Source organism: Triturus cristatus, chromosome 11, assembly GCF_964204655.1.
Source record: "Triturus cristatus chromosome 11, aTriCri1.1, whole genome shotgun sequence".
Classification (NCBI taxonomy): domain Eukaryota; kingdom Metazoa; phylum Chordata; class Amphibia; order Caudata; family Salamandridae; genus Triturus; species Triturus cristatus.
This window is the reverse complement of record NC_140594.1, coordinates 333,037,513-333,059,035: the sequence shown is the minus strand read 5'-3', so window position 1 is coordinate 333,059,035 and position 21,523 is coordinate 333,037,513.

Sequence of the window (21,523 nt, the reverse complement as noted above, 5' to 3'; positions counted from 1 at the left end):
CACCCCCTTTTGCACTGAGTAATATAATGAGGCCACTGGCTCAGTAAAAAAACATATACCTGTCAGAAAGAACTAGGCATCTGACAGCCAAAGAGAAGAGCAAGACAGGTAATGTTGGCATGCGTTGTATGCACACTCAGAGTGATTGACTGTTTTTGTGTTGATATTGATGACGTTGTGCATGAAGTCGAACTGTACTAGTAATTAATCTACCAACCAAAAGTGACTCAATTGACAGTCAATGTTTCCCTTCTTGTTGTTTAATAACCAAATTGTACTTCTATTACTGCAGGCCAATATCCGTTGCAATTTTTAATGTGGAATATGGACTTAGTCGGAGTCGTACTAGGTACACTACAGACTGAGTTGGAGTTGGCCAACACGTACAACACCATGATGATGACCATACTATCTTCGCAGTCAGTCAGTTGGATCGGAGATGATTGATGGAATAACTCTGGGCATTTCTAATCAAGTGGCATAAAAGGTAAATAAATCAACAACCACAGCAGACCTACATGTCTGTGTAGTGGTGGAGTCAAGTAGTCCCAAGTGTACTAGTGGAGGTATGACTGACAGCTGTGTGTTGATTTAGTTACTTACTTTGGAAAATGCTATGTTGCTGTATATGTGTCCTCCTGTAACTGTTTCTGGTTAATGGCGCTGTAAACAAACTTATTGTTTAATAACAAAATTGTACTTCTACTGCAGGGCTATCCATTGGATATTTGAATATGGACTCTGGACTCACACGGTACACTACAGACTGAGTTGGACACCATGATCATGATGACCACATATGCTCTTCGCAGTCAGTCAGTACTTAGGATCGGAGCTGATTGATGGAATAACTTCATTTCATGAAGTGCCATAAGGTAAACACAAGTCAACAAGAACCACAGCAGACCTTCATGTCCATGTAGTGGTGGAGTCGAGTGCAGTGGTATGACTGACAGCAGTGCATTGATATATTCACTTAATTTTGAAAATGCTAGGTTGCTGTATATGTCCTTTGTCTGGCTCTGTCAAAATTTAAGCGAAATGGAGGTTTGGTCATGACCCGGTGCAGTGGGCATGTTCTGTCCTGTTGTTGGTGTAGCTTAAAAAATGCTGTAAACAGAGTAGACAGACATGATGTATCTATCCATGCCGCCTCAGTCTAAAAGTGTTCTCTTCTCTGCCTTGTTGCACTCCACATTAATTGATGCATTTTTTTTTATTCATTGATTTTTCAATTTCCCATTTGTTTTTCCATTTACACTAACAGGCCGGCTTTTACCCTGTGCTATACTTGTAAAAACGTTAAAACAAACAAATGATGGACGGAATGCTGACAATGCAAACATTCTCCCCCAGTCAAGAGATCTGGGTTAAATCCATCGTTCTTTTGCCCACTACACCACCCCAGTTTAGACATGGCCATATGCAAATCAGTCTTGACCCTGTGCCTCATGGGAACAGTCCAGCCCGAACTGCCAAGCCATGTCTTCCCTGGACCGGAATCAAGCATCCTAGGACCGGTTTCTGGCTATCAGCCGTCATCAGCCAGGATAGCTTGACTCCAGTGGCGTAGTGAGCACGGGTCCCACGTCTGGGAATACCCATCCCACTTAGGGCGAAAAGCGTTAAAACAAACAAATGATGGACGGAATGCTGACAATGCAAACATTCTCCCCCAGTCAAGAGATCTGGGTTAAATCCATCGTTCTTTTGCCCACTACACCACCCCAGTTTAGACATGGCCATATGCAAATCAGTCTTGACCCTGTGCCTCATGGGAACAGTCCAGCCCGAACTGCCAAGCCATGTCTTCCCTGGACCGGAATCAAGCATCCTAGGACCGGTTTCTGGCTATCAGCCGTCATCAGCCAGGATAGCTTGACTCCAGTGGCGTAGTGAGCACGGGTCCCACGTCTGGGAATACCCATCCCACTTAGGGCGAAAAGCGTTAAAACAAACAAATGATGGACGGAATGCTGACAATGCAAACATTCTCCCCCAGTCAAGAGATCTGGGTTAAATCCATCGTTCTTTTGCCCACTACACCACCCCAGTTTAGACATGGCCATATGCAAATCAGTCTTGACCCTGTGCCTCATGGGAACAGTCCAGCCCGAACTGCCAAGCCATGTCTTCCCTGGACCGGAATCAAGCATCCTAGGACCGGTTTCTGGCTATCAGCCGTCATCAGCCAGGATAGCTTGACTCCAGTGGCGTAGTGAGCACGGGTCCCACGTCTGGGAATACCCATCCCACTTAGGGCGAAAAGCGTTAAAACAAACAAATGATGGACGGAATGCTGACAATGCAAACATTCTCCCCCAGTCAAGAGATCTGGGTTAAATCCATCGTTCTTTTGCCCACTACACCACCCCAGTTTAGACATGGCCATATGCAAATCAGTCTTGACCCTGTGCCTCATGGGAACAGTCCAGCCCGAACTGCCAAGCCATGTCTTCCCTGGACCGGAATCAAGCATCCTAGGACCGGTTTCTGGCTATCAGCCGTCATCAGCCAGGATAGCTTGACTCCAGTGGCGTAGTGAGCACGGGTCCCACGTCTGGGAATACCCATCCCACTTAGGGCGAAAAGCGTTAAAACAAACAAATGATGGACGGAATGCTGACAATGCAAACATTCTCCCCCAGTCAAGAGATCTGGGTTAAATCCATCGTTCTTTTGCCCACTACACCACCCCAGTTTAGACATGGCCATATGCAAATCAGTCTTGACCCTGTGCCTCCTGGGAACAGTCCAGCCCGAACTGCCAAGCCATGTCTTCCCTGGACCGGAATCAAGCATCCTAGGACCGGTTTCTGGCTATCAGCCGTCATCAGCCAGGATAGCTTGACTCCAGTGGCGTAGTGAGCACGGGTCCCACGTCTGGGAATACCCATCCCACTTAGGGCGAAAAGCGTTAAAACAAACAAATGATGGACGGAATGCTGACAATGCAAACATTCTCCCCCAGTCAAGAGATCTGGGTTAAATCCATCGTTCTTTTGCCCACTACACCACCCCAGTTTAGACATGGCCATATGCAAATCAGTCTTGACCCTGTGCCTCATGGGAACAGTCCAGCCCGAACTGCCAAGCCATGTCTTCCCTGGACCGGAATCAAGCATCCTAGGACCGGTTTCTGGCTATCAGCCGTCATCAGCCAGGATAGCTTGACTCCAGTGGCGTAGTGAGCACGGGTCCCACGTCTGGGAATACCCATCCCACTTAGGGCGAAAAGCGTTAAAACAAACAAATGATGGACGGAATGCTGACAATGCAAACATTCTCCCCCAGTCAAGAGATCTGGGTTAAATCCATCGTTCTTTTGCCCACTACACCACCCCAGTTTAGACATGGCCATATGCAAATCAGTCTTGACCCTGTGCCTCATGGGAACAGTCCAGCCCGAACTGCCAAGCCATGTCTTCCCTGGACCGGAATCAAGCATCCTAGGACCGGTTTCTGGCTATCAGCCGTCATCAGCCAGGATAGCTTGACTCCAGTGGCGTAGTGAGCACGGGTCCCACGTCTGGGAATACCCATCCCACTTAGGGCGAAAAGCGTTAAAACAAACAAATGATGGACGGAATGCTGACAATGCAAACATTCTCCCCCAGTCAAGAGATCTGGGTTAAATCCATCGTTCTTTTGCCCACTACACCACCCCAGTTTAGACATGGCCATATGCAAATCAGTCTTGACCCTGTGCCTCATGGGAACAGTCCAGCCCGAACTGCCAAGCCATGTCTTCCCTGGACCGGAATCAAGCATCCTAGGACCGGTTTCTGGCTATCAGCCGTCATCAGCCAGGATAGCTTGACTCCAGTGGCGTAGTGAGCACGGGTCCCACGTCTGGGAATACCCATCCCACTTAGGGCGAAAAGCGTTAAAACAAACAAATGATGGACGGAATGCTGACAATGCAAACATTCTCCCCCAGTCAAGAGATCTGGGTTAAATCCATCGTTCTTTTGCCCACTACACCACCCCAGTTTAGACATGGCCATATGCAAATCAGTCTTGACCCTGTGCCTCATGGGAACAGTCCAGCCCGAACTGCCAAGCCATGTCTTCCCTGGACCGGAATCAAGCATCCTAGGACCGGTTTCTGGCTATCAGCCGTCATCAGCCAGGATAGCTTGACTCCAGTGGCGTAGTGAGCACGGGTCCCACGTCTGGGAATACCCATCCCACTTAGGGCGAAAAGCGTTAAAACAAACAAATGATGGACGGAATGCTGACAATGCAAACATTCTCCCCCAGTCGAGAGATCTGGGTTAAATCCATCGTTCTTTTGCACACTACACCACCCCAGTTTAGACATGGCCATATGCAAATCAGTCTTGACCCTGTGCCTCATGGGAACAGTCCAGCCCGAACTGCCAAGCCATGTCTTCCCTGGACCGGAATCAAGCATCCTAGGACCGGTTTCTGGCTATCATCCGTCATCAGCCAGGATAGCTTGACTCCAGTGGCGTAGTGAGCACGGGTCCCACGTCTGGGAATACCCATCCCACTTAGGGCGAAAAGCGTTAAAACAAACAAATGATGGACGGAATGCTGACAATGCAAACATTCTCCCCCAGTCAAGAGATCTGGGTTAAATCCATCGTTCTTTTGCCCACTACACCACCCCAGTTTAAAATTTAAGCTAAATGGAGGTTTGGTCATGACCCGGTGCAGTGGGCATGTTCTGTCCTGTTGTTGGTGTAGCTTAAAAAATGCTGTAAACAGTGTAGACAGACATGATGTATCTATCCATGCCGCCTCAGTCTAAAAGTGTTCTCTTCTCTGCCTTGTTGCACTCCACTGTAATTGATGCATTTTTTTTTATTCATTGATTTTTCAATTTCCCATTTGTTTTTCCATTTACACTAACAGGCCGGCTTTTACCCTGTGCTATACTTGTAAAAACAACACACGCTTACCTTCCCAATGAATCTACATATGCCAGGCAGGCAGTGGCGCCACCCAAAATTGATGGACGGAGCATCCATGGAAGGGACTGAGGACCAAGAGGAATGCCGAGATGCAACTCCCCATTTGACCATGATAACACAGTAACAGTATCAACTTTCTTCATCTTTTAAATAATTTGATTCATTTTTTGTCTTCAATCATTAATACCATGTGTTGCTGTTATTATTATTATGTTTGTTCTCTGCTTATAATTCATCCCTACAGCTATTTTAAAATTTTCTTTGCTATCTTTAAAAATAAGGCTGGTACAACAAAACAGAACACAAACTGTATGTAATCTGTGTCTCTATGAGGGCAGACAGGCAAGGCAAAGTGCATAATATTAATATACTGATGCCCTGCAATGTCTAATTGTCTAGTAGTAGTTAGTAAGTTTTACTTATCATTAACCATCAAGTTATCATCATCATGCATTCATTTCCTTTTTCAACCTTATCACATTTATGGATACGGTAGTGTACACAAATTGTGTTTTCTTTTGTTGTTTGTCCATGCGTACTGTTTTTCTTTGTCAAACCTTTCCCAAACCCCCCTTCCCAACCATTCATCAAACCCTAACCCTCATCCCCCGGGCTGTGTGATTTATTGAGGTGCGACTACATTAATGTACACCAATAATTGATCACACGCTTGCTGGGGCGGACGCGGCGAAAGCAACACTAATTCAAAAAAGGCAGGGGGAGGATCTTCTTCTGCTTGCCCACCCATGATGATAAGTATATTTTCGAGTTAACTTTTTTAACAAAGGAACCTAATCCATCATCATTAATTGCCGGCATTGATTGTCATCCTTCCGATTACACACAGCACTAAAGGTTACGCTTGTGTCTAGTGTAGGCCTAGTTGAGTGACTCGAAGACAACTACAGTTTGTAACTTGTTGTACTAGGCTATCCCCTCCACCATTATGTTTTATTTACTTCGCTCTACTACTCCTCCCATAGTCTCTCTCAGGCGACTGACTGTCTCATTTTCTTGTTTTGTAAATGCTACTGCCAGTGTCTACTACTACTACCACCACAACCATGGCATCTGATTCTGCATTCTCTTCGGAAACCCAACCTGCATCCTAATGCAGCCATCGCTGCGCCTAACTTAAACATCAATCACAGGTAAGAAAAGAAAAGATGTTTGGGGAGGTATAATAATGGACTAGGAGGAGGAGAGACTGCCTGTACTAGTAGGACAAGTCACTCAGTGAGGGGTACCGCTTCTATCTGTTTGTGTCTTACAAAGGCAGTAGTGCTGGGTGTTGTTGGTGGGTGGCGATGGGTAGCTGTATGACCGCGGTGCCGAACAACTGGAGGGGCCTGGCTGGGGCCCGGGGCATTGGAGGAGGCTGCAGCTGCTGCTGCCTCCTCCTCCTCCTCCGCCAGAGCCACCAGCCGTCGGTACTCGGCGCAGATAGCCTCCAGCTTCCGGCACCGGGCCTTGACTGCCAACTCCTTCCTCATTGTTTTTTTATAGGAGCTATATCAGGAAAGAAAAAAAGAAAATTTTACCAATACTCTTGGCAAAACAGTAACACAAAATTAATTCAACACATAGTGGCATAGTAGCTGTAGCACTAGCAAGCACAGTGCATAACATTTGTGGTATGTATCTGTCCTCCCACTTCCTCAGCCTCTAACATTTGTGGGAGGTTCAGGCATTATACTAGCACTATGGCACAGTACACCAGGCTTCTTTTTCTCTTTAGCTTAGCGAAATTACATAACCTTGTTGTAAACGGCATGCCAGCTCAGTCAGCTTGCGCCCAAGACAAACATACTGGAGTCTGACTCATGACGCAGACTCACGTTAGTTCTATTTACTACTGTCTGAAGGTGGGGAAGCTCGTAATTTTCTATTATGGGTGGCACTGGACATAGTATCTCTGTTACTTCGAGGGCAATTGCTCAATTTCTGTTTCACCCTGCCCTGACTACTACAAAAATGCAGATTATATATTTGATTCAATGATCATTGCCTATATATGGGACGACATGAGGTACTTTATTTTGATTGACTGTGTAACCAACAGATAGGCCACCCCCCATAGCTGGCTGGCTGACGGTAAAATTAACATTGTTATGGAGTGGTTCTCTGAGTCGGAGGAAGGCGCTGAAAACTACATATATACACAATATATATATATGATTTGCTTGCAAACTACTGTGAGTCAAGGGAGTATTCTGAAAATACAACTTATATATATTCCCCTCGGCTTTGCTACTGTGGCGCGGTTTCTTTTACATTCTCTTCAAAGACTCTGGCCTGCATCCAGTGACAGTCGCCACCTATGCTATCTATGATGAATACATCCAGGCATCCATCCATTCAAAGTAAACATCTAACATTCTTCTTAATCTCTCAACAAACCTTAGTTTGTTTCACCAACAACCACCCATGCGTCCTTCCTTGCTTGCCTTGGGTTTGAGTTTGACCCAAACACCGCTGACGATTATTGCTATCCTATCCACCCATATGATGTGGGCACCCATGCAGGCATCTTTTCTTTGACCTTCCAACCATCCTTCAACAACCCATGCATCTGATTCCTTTCAGCCACCTATGCAGACTTCCAGCGTCATATTACATCCACCCTTCTTTCCCTTTTTGTTCAACTCATCCATCAAGGTCATCTGATCTGATCTGACTTTTAGTCTTCTGTATAAAACTCACAGCTGAGTTGGAGTCAGGTAGAAGAGGCCATTGGTTACTCAACTCACGCTGCTAATGCTATTGCTGCTAATGCCATTGCTAATAAAAGGGTGTCTTCTTCAACCGTTGTCTAATGTTCACTGCAACTTCATACTTACTAAGTCTCAACAGTACAATGAGTGTACAGTACACCCTTCCCGCTAGTGTAATGTCAATAAGCAAGGAACATAACTTACCACCGCCCACCGCTGCTGCTGGCTCACCCCCTGTAGTGGCTCCTGCAGGTTCCGCTGCCGCATCTCCTGCTCCCTCCGGAATGGCCACATCGCCGCTGGCCCCGGCACTGGTGGTGGTCGGAAGTACGCCTAGAAAAAAACATTGCACATTTTTAGATGCCGTATACACCTCCTATTCATTCTTTTTCACTAGCAAGATTGAAAAAAAAGTTCATACATACATATACAACATACATCACTAGTCCAAATCGGGTACTAGAGTAGAGTAGACACTAGTAGTGTTATGGTCCCTAGGTCCTTGTAGTCTTCTCTACTCTTTGCAAAGTTAGCCTGAGCCATGCACCATTTTAGCTTCATGTCTTTTGCACACGTTTCCTTGCAGCTTGTTGTGTAAGATGCCTTTGAGCCCACATGAGCTCATACAGCTACTGTCTGAGCGTTGCGTACAAGAGGTCGAAAAACAAGCCACTTTGATATGGAGTTCTGGTCAGTCCGTATTGCTTAGCCAGAACATGCTACACTTTTTGGCATGACTGAGAAATGCTTGCATTATACTATCTAACTAGCACCATTTTTCTCATAACAGGCGGAAGATTCCCTTCTAAGAACGAGCCAGAGCTTTGCAGAGCTTATGATGTAACCAGTACTTCTACGTTCTAAGGTGAGGGGTCCCCCAGAATTCTCACAGAGATCGTTTGTCTGACTCTTCGGTGGACTTGTAGCAATGTTTATTGTTTTAATCTTATGCATTTTGCTTTTGTAGCTGGCTCGTATAGTATAATGATTTGAATTGTAGAACAACTTACAAAGCTTGTCAGTTGAAAATAAACCTTTTGAACTTCAACTTACACAAAGACTCTGTGGTATTTGATGTGGTGGACTTACACGAGTGAGTGAGCGAAAGGGTGTTATTATGTTCTGGGTTGTCTAATCATTGGGTATCTTCGGGGGGATTCGGGGACCTAATGGGAGAGTATAGCTAGTCGGTCAGGGGATTGGGCGTTCTGACTGAGATGTGAGGAAGGTCCAACCTCCCATCACCAAAATCCTTTTTTCTTGTGCATAGTTATGTATGTGGCTGTGCAGAATCCCCACAACAGTAGTAGTATATCCTATAAAAAATAGTCTAATATCTGGTTGGGCATGTTGTTGGTGGGAATTGTCGAAAAGCCTCAAGAAAGATTAAGAAGACCAGAAGAGGACAACCCAAAGGACTGGACTTCATTGCTACAGCTATTGGTGAATCTGAGTTTTATTTAAAACCTTTTAAATAAAGAGTGGCCGACTGGGCAAGTTTAGCTACAGACAGACTAATAGTAGTAGTACAGAGAGTCATAGGCTCATAGCAGAGGCAGTTGGAGGCAGGGATAACGACAAGAATTTAGAAACAGTCTAGATCAAAGAAGATTTGGAAACAAACAGAATTAGGAAACAGAAATAATAGTTCGGAAAAAATAAGGTGCAGTAAAAGTTAGGGAAATATAATTATTAATATAACCACTGGAGGACTTACTGGGGCCAGTAGCAGAGCCCTCGGTAGAGGAGCGGTCCTGGCCCTGGGAGGCATCTTGATGTTCTTGTCCCGCCGCCGCCTGTGATCCCGTCGTCTTGCCCCTGGGTGCTGATCATGTAAGATATAAGATATAAGAAAGAGACAAACATTAATGATTGGTGTACTGTGAAACAAATAACAAATTTAAAAATACACTCAAAAAACATTTTAGGAAACAACAATTGCAATAAAATTGATCTATCTCATCAGATCGACTAGTAGTATTATTGCGGGACTTACAGACCGTCTACTTATTATTTATGAACACTAATCCAGTGTTCCATTCTGATTCCAGAATACTAACTAAGCCTATGTACCACTTGACCTAGCCCACATATTCCAGATGGGTCAATTATTCAATAAGTCTGCATTTAAATTTTAGCCCTAAAAAATGCATAGGTGTAGGACACATGCATAATTTGTGCATACACCAAATTGTTGGTTGGTTTCGTCTGATGTTATGCTAGTGACACTGGTAAGCCTTACCACTCAGTAAACAAACTACAAAAGGTTCTACTAAGGACTGGGGTAAGCAGCACTCAGTGACAGAGAGGACGTGTCACGCAGACCTCTACAAAATTACCAACTAATACTAACTAAACCTATCAATCCATCCACCACTATCTCTTCTTAGTGACAGGAGGACAAAGGAAGGACTAGAGTCTCTCTAGCAATAGCATTACCTAACTTAAGTTCTCTAAGTAAACTCTTACATTATCAGCCCAAGCAGGCGCAAAGTTGCAAACAAGTAAGAGCAGTTCCGAGCACCTGTGTCCTCAAATCACAGAAGATTTTGAAACGTAATTTACCTGCAATGTAAGCAGCAGTATTCTTGCTATTCGAAAAATATTTATACACAATACTTATACTACTAGTATATTAGCTACTCACCAAGCCCCACGACCTCGACCCCTAGCAGGTCCAGCAGGTCCTGCTCCCGGTCGAAGATGTCTGACCACCAGTGGGACAGCTGGTGATGGGTGCGCTGGACCCCTCATTGCCGAAACACAGCCCGGCCCACATTCGCCCACCGGCAGTGATGCTCCTGGGTCTGGTACCCGGAGCCAGGCCTGCTGCCAAGGTCAAGGGGAGGTGGCGCTGCACCCCTGGACGGCGCAGTGTTCCGCAAGGTAGGTGGCTCTTTGGCGCAGGAGCCATGCCCCTGGAGCGCCTGTTAGTACCCTTAGGCATGGTTCTGGGGTGAGCGGGAGGCACAAAAGAAAATTTAGAAGGGAAAAATAAAGTTAGGGGAAGGAGTAGGAGCTTAAAGAAGGAAGTAATATAAAACAGTAGAAAAGTGAAAAAAACGCAGTAAAAGTAGAAATAAAATGCAAAATATAGACTTAGGGACAGAGAGGGATAGTTAATAAATAAAAAAGATCAGACAAACAGTGTAAAAACCTAAGGATGACAAAGATAGAGGGAGGCTAGAAAAGCAGGCCCTAGAACCATAGCATAGAGTGAAAAAACAAGATGGCTGCGGCGACCGCGTGGGTAAGTTTGCGCGATATTTCCCCACGAACACGCAAACAGCGTCGCAAACACTTAAAACGCGTTCCCCAACATGACATGCGAACACGCTATATGCTACCCTGAACAGGAAATAAGGCATCGCGAACGGGCGTGACAAGTGAAAAACAAGATGTCAGCGCCCATGGGTGACCGCATGGGTAAGTTCGCGACATACTAACCCCCGAGCATGCAAACAGACTCCCGAACACACAATATGCGTTCGCGAGCAAGAAAAACGCATCGCGAATGGACGGGACAAGCAACTACGCGCGCTCGCGTAGCTATGCATAGCTCGCAAAGCACATGTGGAACTTCACGTAACTACGCGTAGCGCGACTACGCAAACTACGCCCAGGGTTACTCAGCATCAGAAGATCTGCTGCACTTGCTATATTCATGTAAAGAACTCTTTCAAGAATGGAAACAACTGTTAAAATGCCATTTCAATCAGCGAAAGGTACGCACCAGGAGACAAGAGGTGTTGGCATGCTTTTGCACCTAATGATCCACAACTGAACAGCTGTTATGTTATAAGGTTTTTATATAGCGCTTATCACCACCGGTCTCTAAGCGCTCAACAGAAAAACCACAAACATACTGTCACCTCAAGACCCTCTGCCAACTCCAATTAGGCTGGGAGTGTTGCCTTTCTAAATAAGTGCGTCTTGAGTTTTTTCCTGAAGGAGAGTAGCTGTGAATCTTCCTTCAGACTGGCCGGAAGCTCATTCCAGAGTTGTGGAATAATCACTGAGAGGGCACAGCCTCCTTTAGTTTTTAGATTAAATCTGGGCTGAAACAGATTGGAGGCATAGCCAGAGCGTAAGGTTCTGCCGGGAACATACTTCCTCAGGCGCTGCTTAATGTACTCTGGGGCTTTGCCAAAGAGAGCCTTGTGGGCTATACAGAGACATTTGAACTGAACCCTGAACTTCACAGGCAGCCAGTGCAGATTCCAGAGGAGTGGGGTTGCGTGTGAGTTTCTCGGGAGGGAGAAGATCAACCTGGCTGCATCGTTCTGCACAACCTGCAGCTTCCTTAGCAGCTTCTGTGGCAGGCCGAGATACAAGGCGTTGCCATAATCAAGCCTCGAAATGACAGTCGCTGAGACGATGGTTTGTAAGGTGGAGGCTGAAAGAATAGTGGTCAGCTTGCGTAATTGCCGCATCACGGCTGTGCAGGAGCCCACCACAGCCGAAACTTGAGGGGCCATGGTAAGATCCGCATCGATCTTTAGGCCAAGGCTCTTACTACAGTACCAGGAATGGGAGTTTTACCTAGTTCTGGGGGCCAATACAGATCATCCCAGGGATTGGTCTGGTTGGTGAGCACCAGTACCTCCGTTTTCTCAGCATTCACCTTCAAAAGGTTGTTGGTCATCCAATTGACCGTGAATCTGAGCAAATTCCTCACTGATTCCTGGGCTTCCCTTGTTTCTTTCAGCTGCACCAGCAGCTGAGTGTCATCAGCATAGTTGAAGATTTCACAGTTTCTATGCGTAAGCTCCTCCATCAGTGGTTGTAAGTAGATGTTGAAAAATAAGGGGGATAGTGCAGACCCCTGAGGCACACCCCATGTCACGTCCCTAATCCCAGACAGCTGATCCCCCATCTGGACCCTCTGAGTGCGTCCGGACAGGAAGGATTCTAACCACTTGAGCGCCTGTCCGGTTATCCCCAGCTTAGCGATACGGTCCAGCAAGATGGTATGGCTGACCGTATCAAAAGCCGCCGACAGGTCTAGAAGGATCAGAGCGCATGGCTGTTTCGTGTCTGCTCTGACTCTCAGCTCATCGGTAACCGTAGCCATAACCAGTTCTGTACTGTGCTGTGGCCGGAAGCCAGTCTGCCTGGCATGAAGTAGATGGTGTTCTTCCAGATAGCTGGCTAAGGTGTTCAGGACGTGTTTTTCTAAGATCTTGCTCAGGAATGGCAGCTGGGAGATAGGTCTGTAATTTTTCAGTGCCTTAAGCATCAATACCCGCTTTCTTGAGGAGTGGGGAAACTCTGGCTTCCTTCAGCGGTGCTGGAAGGTAGCCCGCTTCTAATGAGGCATTCAGTAGGTGCAGCAACTGGGGCTGAATACCTGGCAAGGCTAATTTGAAGATTTTCGGGGGACAGGGATCTGTACTGGAGCCCGATTTAACATGGCCGACAAGCTCCGCCAGTCGCTTTCCATCAATGCATGGGAAGCTATTCAAGGTCCCAGCTTGCAGCTGACTGTCTGGGCAGGATGGTAGAGACAAACCAGCTGAAAGCGTGGCAATATCCGTCAGGATATCCTGTACCTTCTGCAGAAAGAAACCTTGAAAGGTATCACAGTCGGGTTGGTCCACCGCGAGACTTTTGTCGCTTAGCTGCGTGAGTTCCCTTAAAATCACAAAGGTCTCCCTTTGTTTATTTGTGGCCTCCCTAATTCTATTCTCATAGAAGTAGGATTTCCTCGGCAGGATATCCATCTTATAACTGGCAAGAAGTGAATTAAAAGTTAGTGACTCTGCTGGACAGTAATGGAGTCTCCACCTACGCTCCGCCTTACGGAGGGCTTGCTTCTTTTCCTTAAGTGAGGCATCGAACCATGGAGCTCCCTTTCCTTTTTTCCGGGTCAGCTCCAGTCGCTCAGGAGCGAGCTTATCTAGAGCAGACATCAGGGTCGTAGTGTACGAGTCCAGGTTCGCCTGCATTGTCTTGGGGGGGGAGGAAGAGAGCAGAGTCGAAATGAAAGAGTCGGCCTCAATCTTCTTCCAGGAGCGAACTTTCCTCCGCATTTGACAGCTGACAAGGGATCTCCCGCAACCCAGCACTTGATCAGAGAATGGTCTGACCAGATGCAAGGGCTGACTTCAAGAATTTCCATAAGGGTCAGGGAAGACCAAATGAGGTCAAGAGTGTGGCCCTTCACATGGGTAGGGCCCATTACAAGCTGTTTTAGGTGGAGAGCAGAGAGATTAGTTTCGAACTCTGTCTCGGTGGGCCCCCTGGGGACCTTATCCCAGTGGTAATTGAAATCACCAGCCACTATAAAGGACTTATATCTAGAGGCCAAGTCTGTCAGCAGTTCAAAAAAAGTATCATTAAATTCAGGTGAGCTCTGAGGTTGACGATATACTAGCAGCAGCAGGATGCATGAGGATTTAAGTGATATTTTTATCCCTAATAGTTCTGCACAATCACAGTTTTCTGCTATAATCTGTGTCACCTTAAGACTCTTTTTGAACAAGATGGCCACCCCTCCCCCTCTGCTGTCCTTAGGGCGGTTGTACCACAATGCCTCAAAATTAGGGGGTAGGGCTGCTAAGATGTCCGGTGTTGATGAGGTGCCCAGCCATGTTTCTGAAAGTGCAAGGATGTCTATCTCGCCCTCACCCAGAAGTGTAAATACCTCTAGATGATGCTTGTGCAGAGAGCGTGTGTTTAGCGTAGCAATTATCAGGCCTTGTGTCCTGGTATGGTTAAGTACGTCCTCTCCCTGTAACAAGGCTTCAGACCGGAGTTTGGCGAAGGTTATCCCATCTAACACAGTTTTACCAGTGCAAAGAGATCTAAGGGTAGCAGGCGAGTATACCCATAATCGACCAGGGGGGGTGGCCCCTGGGCCCGTCCTGGCCCGGACGGGCACAGACGGGCTTTCCTCTGGCGCTCCTCCGGCGCGACGCTGCGGCGTACGCTGCGGCGTACGCTGCGCGCGACCATTATGGCCTCTAAATAGCGTGTGGCAAGGAGGGCTCGTTCAGACTAGAGCGCAGCCCCGGAAGCGTCTTGGGGGCGTCTCAGCCCCACACCCAAGATGGCGGTCGGGAGTGAGGTAGCGCGATATACACCCAAATGGTGAGTAGTGCTGAACAAGTTTTTATGTGCAAGCAATGCGGGCAATTGGGGACAGCAAGGTGTAATTTATACAGAAAAACAACACAACAGATTCAATATTTAAAAAGTTAAAGCTCGACAGCAATTGCAGCGGGCAGCAGCGATTATTAAAACAACAGCGTTAGCGTTAGCATGGCAGTCAGTCTGTTGACCGCGCGCCGACCATCTAGCCCCTAAATAGCGTTTACCAAGGAGCGCTCGTTCAGACTAGAGCGCAGCCCCGGAAGCGTCTTGGCGGCATCTCAGCCCCACACCCAAGATGGCGGTCGGGAGTGAGGTAGCGCGATACACACCCAAATGGTGAGTAGTGCTGAACAGGTTTTTATGTGCAAGCAATGCGGGCAATTAGGGACAGCAAGGTGTAATATATACAGAAAAACAACACAACAGATTCAATATTTAAAAAGTTAAAGCTCGACAGCAATTTCAGAAGGCAGCAGCAATTATTAAAACAACAGCGTTAGCGTTAGCGTGGCAGTCAGTCTGTCTAGTAAAGTTCCTAAGGTTGTGCAAAAAGAAAATGCCAGCAGTTTTGTTATTAACCATTTTAAACGTCTGGAACAAGTGGAAGCCTAATACAGAGGTTCGAAGAGGATGCTTCCCACTATTTACTCTATTCTTGGCACAAATGCACTCCATTTAAGTATAAAGCACTTCTTTGCACTTTTTACTGAATTGTGGCATAAGAAGTGAAGGGAAGTATGGACTGGAACTAAGTATCTTTGCACCTAAGGATCCATAACTGAACTGTTGTCTAGTAAAGTTCCTGAGGTTATGCAAAAAGAAAATACCAGCAAAATAGTTTCTAACCATTTTAATCGTCTGGAACGGGGAACAACCTTTACAACGCAACTGTTACAACGCACTACACTTACAACGCATTTTTTACAACGCATAATCCATTACAACGCACTACACTTACAACGCATGACACTACAACGCATTTTTAAAAACTACCTTTACAACGCATTCCATTACAATGCCTACCATTACAACGCATAATATTACACTACACTTTCCAACACTTACCCTACTGTTGCACCCCCTGGAGTTAGAATAGTAATTTTTACCCCTATACTATCCAACACTTACCCTACTGTTGCACCCCCTGGAGTTAGAATAGTAATTTTTACCCCTATACTATCCAACACTTGCCCTACTGTTGCACCCCCTGGAGTTAGAATAGTAATTTTTACCCCTATACTATCCAACACTTGCCCTACTGTTGCACCCCCTGGAGTTAGAATAGTAATTTTTACCCCTATACTATCCAACACTTACCCTACTGTTGCACCCCCTGGAGTTAGAATAGTAATTTTTACCCCTATACTATCCAACACTTACCCTACTGTTGCACCCCCTGGAGTTAGAATAGTAATTTTTACCCCTATACTATCCAACACTTGCCCTACTGTTGCACCCCCTGGAGTTAGAATAGTAATTTTTACCCCTATACTATCCAACACTTACCCTACTGTTGCACCCCCTGGAGTTAGAATAGTAATTTTTACCCCTATACTATCCAACACTTACCCTACTGTTGCACCCCCTGGAGTTAGAATAGTAATTTTTACCCCTATACTATCCAACACTTACCCTACTGTTGCACCCCCTGGAGTTAGAATAGTAACTTTTACCCCTATACTATCCAACACTTGCCCTACTGTTGCACCCCCTGGAGTTAGAATAGTAATTTTTACCCCTATACTATCCAACACTTACCCTACTGTTGCACCCCCTGGAGTTAGAATAGCAATTTTTACCCCTATACTATCCAACACTTACCCTACTGTTGCACCCCCTGGAGTTAGAATAGTAATTTTTACCCCTATACTATCCAACACTTACCCTACTGTTGCACCCCCTGGAGTTAGAATAGTAATTTTTACCCCTATACTATCCAACACTTACCCTACAGTTGCACCCCCTGGAGTTAGAATAGTAACTTTTACCCCTATACTATCCAACATTTACCCTACTGTTGCACCCCCTGGAGTTAGAAAAGTAATTTTTACCCCTATACTATCTAATACTTACCTTAAATGCAATGTTATATTATGCGTTGTAATGGTATGCGTTGTAAAGGTATTTTTTTTAAATGCGTTGTAGTGTCATGCGTTGTAAGTGTAGTGCGTTGTAATGGATTATGCGTTGTAAAAAATGCATTGAAAGTGCATGCATTATAAAAGTGTGCGTTGTAACGTCATACATCCGTCTGGAACAAGTGGAAGCCTAATACGGAGGCTCTAAGAGGATGCTCCCTACCAGTTACCCTATCTTGGCACTAATGCACTTTATTTAAGACTAAAGCACTTCTTTGCACTTTTGACTGAATTCTGGCATAAGTAGTAAAGGGAAGTATGGACTGGAACTTAGGTGCTCATTATGATGGCGGAAGGACCACCACCTCCAGCCATGCGGAGGCGGTCCTTCTGCCATCGGACCTCGATTTTCCAACCACCAAATTAGGATGGTGGTGGGAATCCTATCCAGTCCACGGCGGATGCAAGGACAGTCCGCCATGGAACCGCCACAAGCAATTGTTGAGATTGCCTGGCGGACGGACAATAGGGCCCAAAATGGTGGCGGTGCATAGCAGGCACCGTACACCAAATTAGGATGAAGGCTGACAGTGGCATTTACAAGGTGGCGATGCCGCCATGGAAAGGCTGGTGGAGAATGCCTCTGGGGACCCGTTGCGGGACCCCTTGTGTTGGTGGTGGTGTTTGTGCGTTGCGGGACACCTTGTGTTGGGGCAGGTGTTTGTGCCCTGGGGGGTACCCATGGTCCCCCCCACCATTTCACTGCACCAAGTGGCAGGCACTGTGTGGTGCTTGCCACGTAGTGCAGTGAAATGTACAACATGGCTTTTTAGCTTTGCGTCAGTTGCTGCTTTGAGCAGCATCCGCCGCGATGTTAAAAAACAAAATGTGACCGCCATGGTGGCGGTCGCATCCTAATTTGTGGTGCGAGACCGCCGCATGTATGGCAGACAGTCTCGGTTTACACCAGGATGGCAGACGGACTCCAGTCCAACCGCCATCCTAATGAGCCCCTTAGTACCTTTAACCTTTAAATGATATGTGCAAAATCAAAAACGACTTTGTTAGATAACTTGCTTTTCACTTGTTTGATTACAACATAGACTTAAAGAAGTATACATAAAAGATATATAAATTATGAAACTTTTATATGTATTTTGGTTTTAAATTGAAGCTATTTTGTATTGCAACGGTTTTAATTATCTAAGCAAATAAAGGAAACTTAAACTTGAAACTTGAATGCTGCAAAATGGACATTCACCATGAGTTTGCGAAAGAAACTCTGGCTATTCACAAAGATGTTGCTTGCCTAAAGACAAAGGTGACAAATATGGATTAGTTGATCATTCCACTAAAAATAGTTTGGTGAATGGGATACTCTATCTCAAACGTGAAGAATAACTTGTCCACGGTATAAAAGTACACTTGTGTGGACAGGATATCCATCACATTTGTGACTGATTACCCTTTTAACTGACATGTATATTACCCTTTCGTATGATGAGGACCCTTTTAACGGACATGTTTATTACCCTTTCTTTTTAAATAGTTTGCCCATTGAAATGTGTGTACATGTTCGTGCGGTGTGCTTTCTTGGCTCTCATCAGCTGAATAAAGTATTTTTGACTCAACTCGACTGAGTATCCCATCTGCCAACTCTAACTCAGGCCCTTTGTTTCCTCTCTAGCCACTAAATGAATGAACAGTGTTGCTATTCTCTTTTAAAATTCGAGTAAACTTTGTGATCCTGATGGCAGATTTGTGCATGTTAGAATTAAGCTAGACAAGTTTATTTGACATATTCATCACCCTACTGCAGGTGATTCATGTGAAAAACTGGATGTAGGAAGCTGGCTCTGTATATGCTATACCAAAGTAAGGTATAGTGTGCACATAGTCTAGTGGCTCCCCAGAGGTATAGCAGAGGCTAAATTAGGTAAGTATCAACAACTCTGTTTACGGTAGTGTGGGCGAGCAGTTAGGCACATCCAGAGGGTGTATAAAGCATTTATTGTATTCACTCACTCAAAACTGATGGCACACACTCAGAGATTGAATCCAGACCAATTAGTTAAGCATAAAAAAGGTAGAATTAAGTTTTATTTACTAGAACCATGTAGATCTTGGTACAGGTAGGTAAAACATACATTCAATCTTAGAACATTACAAAAAGTGCAATTGGGAATTGATTTGCAATTGTTATAGGTTTTGATTGGTTTGAAAAGCAGTTTAAATTACACAGTTATTACTTTTGGAATACTTTTGGATTACTTTTAGATTACATCAACTACTCTGGTGGTATGCCTAGATAACACACTCGGGATCTCATAATACAAGGTAAGTAAGACTTTTCTAAGGTTTGCAGTTTAGTTACTTTTTCTCCAGAAAAAACAGCAGTTTAACAACATTTTAGGAACAAAAACTAATAATATTGGTTCCTATGGGAGCAAAATGGGTATCGATTTCACAGGTTAGTACTCAACTCACAAGTGGTAGTTTTGGGGGTTAGGTCTAAGGTTCCCCAAGGTCTAGGTGTACACTCAAGTTGCACCACCAGCGGCACTGGGGTGGCCAGTTACAGAGTGCAGAGGTCCAAATTAGCTAATGGGGCTAAGAGGGCCTTTGGTCAGGGACTGCTCACAAGCAGGCCAGTTGGCTGTTGGAGCAAAGCTCCTAGGGTAGGGACCAGCACTGCAGAGGCAACAATCAGAACAGGAGCTGCAGCACCAGCGGTACGGAGGTGGACGGATGCAGAGTGCCAAGTGGACATCGGGGACCCTGTGGATTGCAAGGGAGATCTCCGGTTAAGAAAATCTGCTGGTGGCTCGGTTTGTGAGGCTTCCTGAAGGCAACTACTGGCTGAACAGGTAAGTTGGGCTCTTGGGGGATGCCTGGACACTGTTGTTTGGGCCACCCAGGGCCATGGGACGTCGGATGCAGGGGTTTCTTTGGCATCGGATTCTTCTTACCTGCTCCGGTCGGAGTCATGGGAACCCTTTAGGTTGAGAATGCAGGCGTTGTCTTGAAACTTGGGGAGACCTCCTCATTGTGTTGGGCCACTCACATTTAGGCCTTGGGTGCAGAGTGGTGCAAAATCACAGAGGTGCCTCGATCCAGACTCTGTGGGTGAGTCTTTGCTTGGGCAAATCCAGTGCTTACATGAGAGAGAGTCTGTTAGATGAGTGCAGGCAGATATTCTGTGCTCTGGGGGGCTGCTGGCTGCTGGATCATCGGGTTCTTGCTGTTGGCAGGTCGTAGATGGGACAGGCCTGTAGGACTGGGGCCAAAGCAGTAGGTGTCAACCTTTTCCTGGGTTAGCACAGCTCTTCACAAGTGAATTAGACTTTTAATAAATATTACAGAAAGTCTAAGAATGTATTTTCTAGCTGTTTCATAGCATTCATACATTTAATTGTGCATCCCACAGTTTCTCTAAGGAACAGCCAACCTTGCTATATTGAAAATAGCTTATAGGTGCTAGTCGCTGTAAGGACGTGTTTAATATTAAATTTCTACATGTCCAAATATTAAATACCACAAATACCATGCACTCTGCTTTATGGTCTATGGGTCCTACTTCAGCGGGAGGGGGACTTATTAATATTTAAAAGCAATGTTTAGACTTGTCACAAGGGTTTATATTGACCAGTCAAATTTCAGTTTTCCAACTGCCAGTAAGGCTGCAATGGCAGGACTGAAGCCACGTAAACCCTGTCATGGTACTAGGTGTAGTGGATGGTACAATAGATGCTGCATTCCACGAGCAACATTTAACCTACAGGCTGTAAGTATATTTTATACCATATAATTGAGATGTATAGGTAAGTAAAGTATGCCAATTTGTATTATACCCACTTTCAACATGTTTTAGGGGTCAGAGCATATGCCCAGGGGTCTGGTTAGCAGAGTCCCAGTGAACAGAGTGAAAAAAATACAAAAGCATCATTCCACAAAAAATGGAGGGGGCACTTTCCAATGCTCCAAATATTTTTGAAAGACACTATTGGCGAAAGCATCATACTGGGCAATGTTCATCTCAAAGCAGGAAGAAATTCTGATCTTTTAAGAGATCATTTTTGACATTCTACTACTAAATACTAAATATGAGCATTTATTTTTATTTATCATTTAAAACATCTATTAATAATGCACAATGACAAAATATGGAGACTTAATTTACCTACTCAAAAAAAGTTTACATCTCTTTTCTAAGTCTAATCTTTCTCATTGCAGAATTGAATATTTATTATCTTTAAGCAACATATGCCATCTAGTTTCTAACCCTAAACTGATCAGATTGACATTTCTTACAGTGTTTCGATATCTGTATACATTAAATGACTCAATTTTCAGATTCCGAGTCCGAAATAGAGGATGAATGTTAACACTATTCTTAGTGAGAATAATAAATCAAAGTACTCATTACTAGTGAATTAAATTATTAGCACCTATTATTCAAGAGGCTACATCTAATATAATATGGTAGGATGTATATAAAGGTAGCATTAGGAGTAAAGGCTCCATAAAGGCTTAAGAAAACAAATTATATAATTTAAATATTTCTGTCCTTGAAAAATCAGTTCTCAGGTATGAAAGACTGTTTATCTCATCTAACAACATTGAGTTCAAATGAAAAGTGCAGATATTAAAATATGATTAGAATGCTTTACTTTTCAAAAGAGCAGGCATACAGATA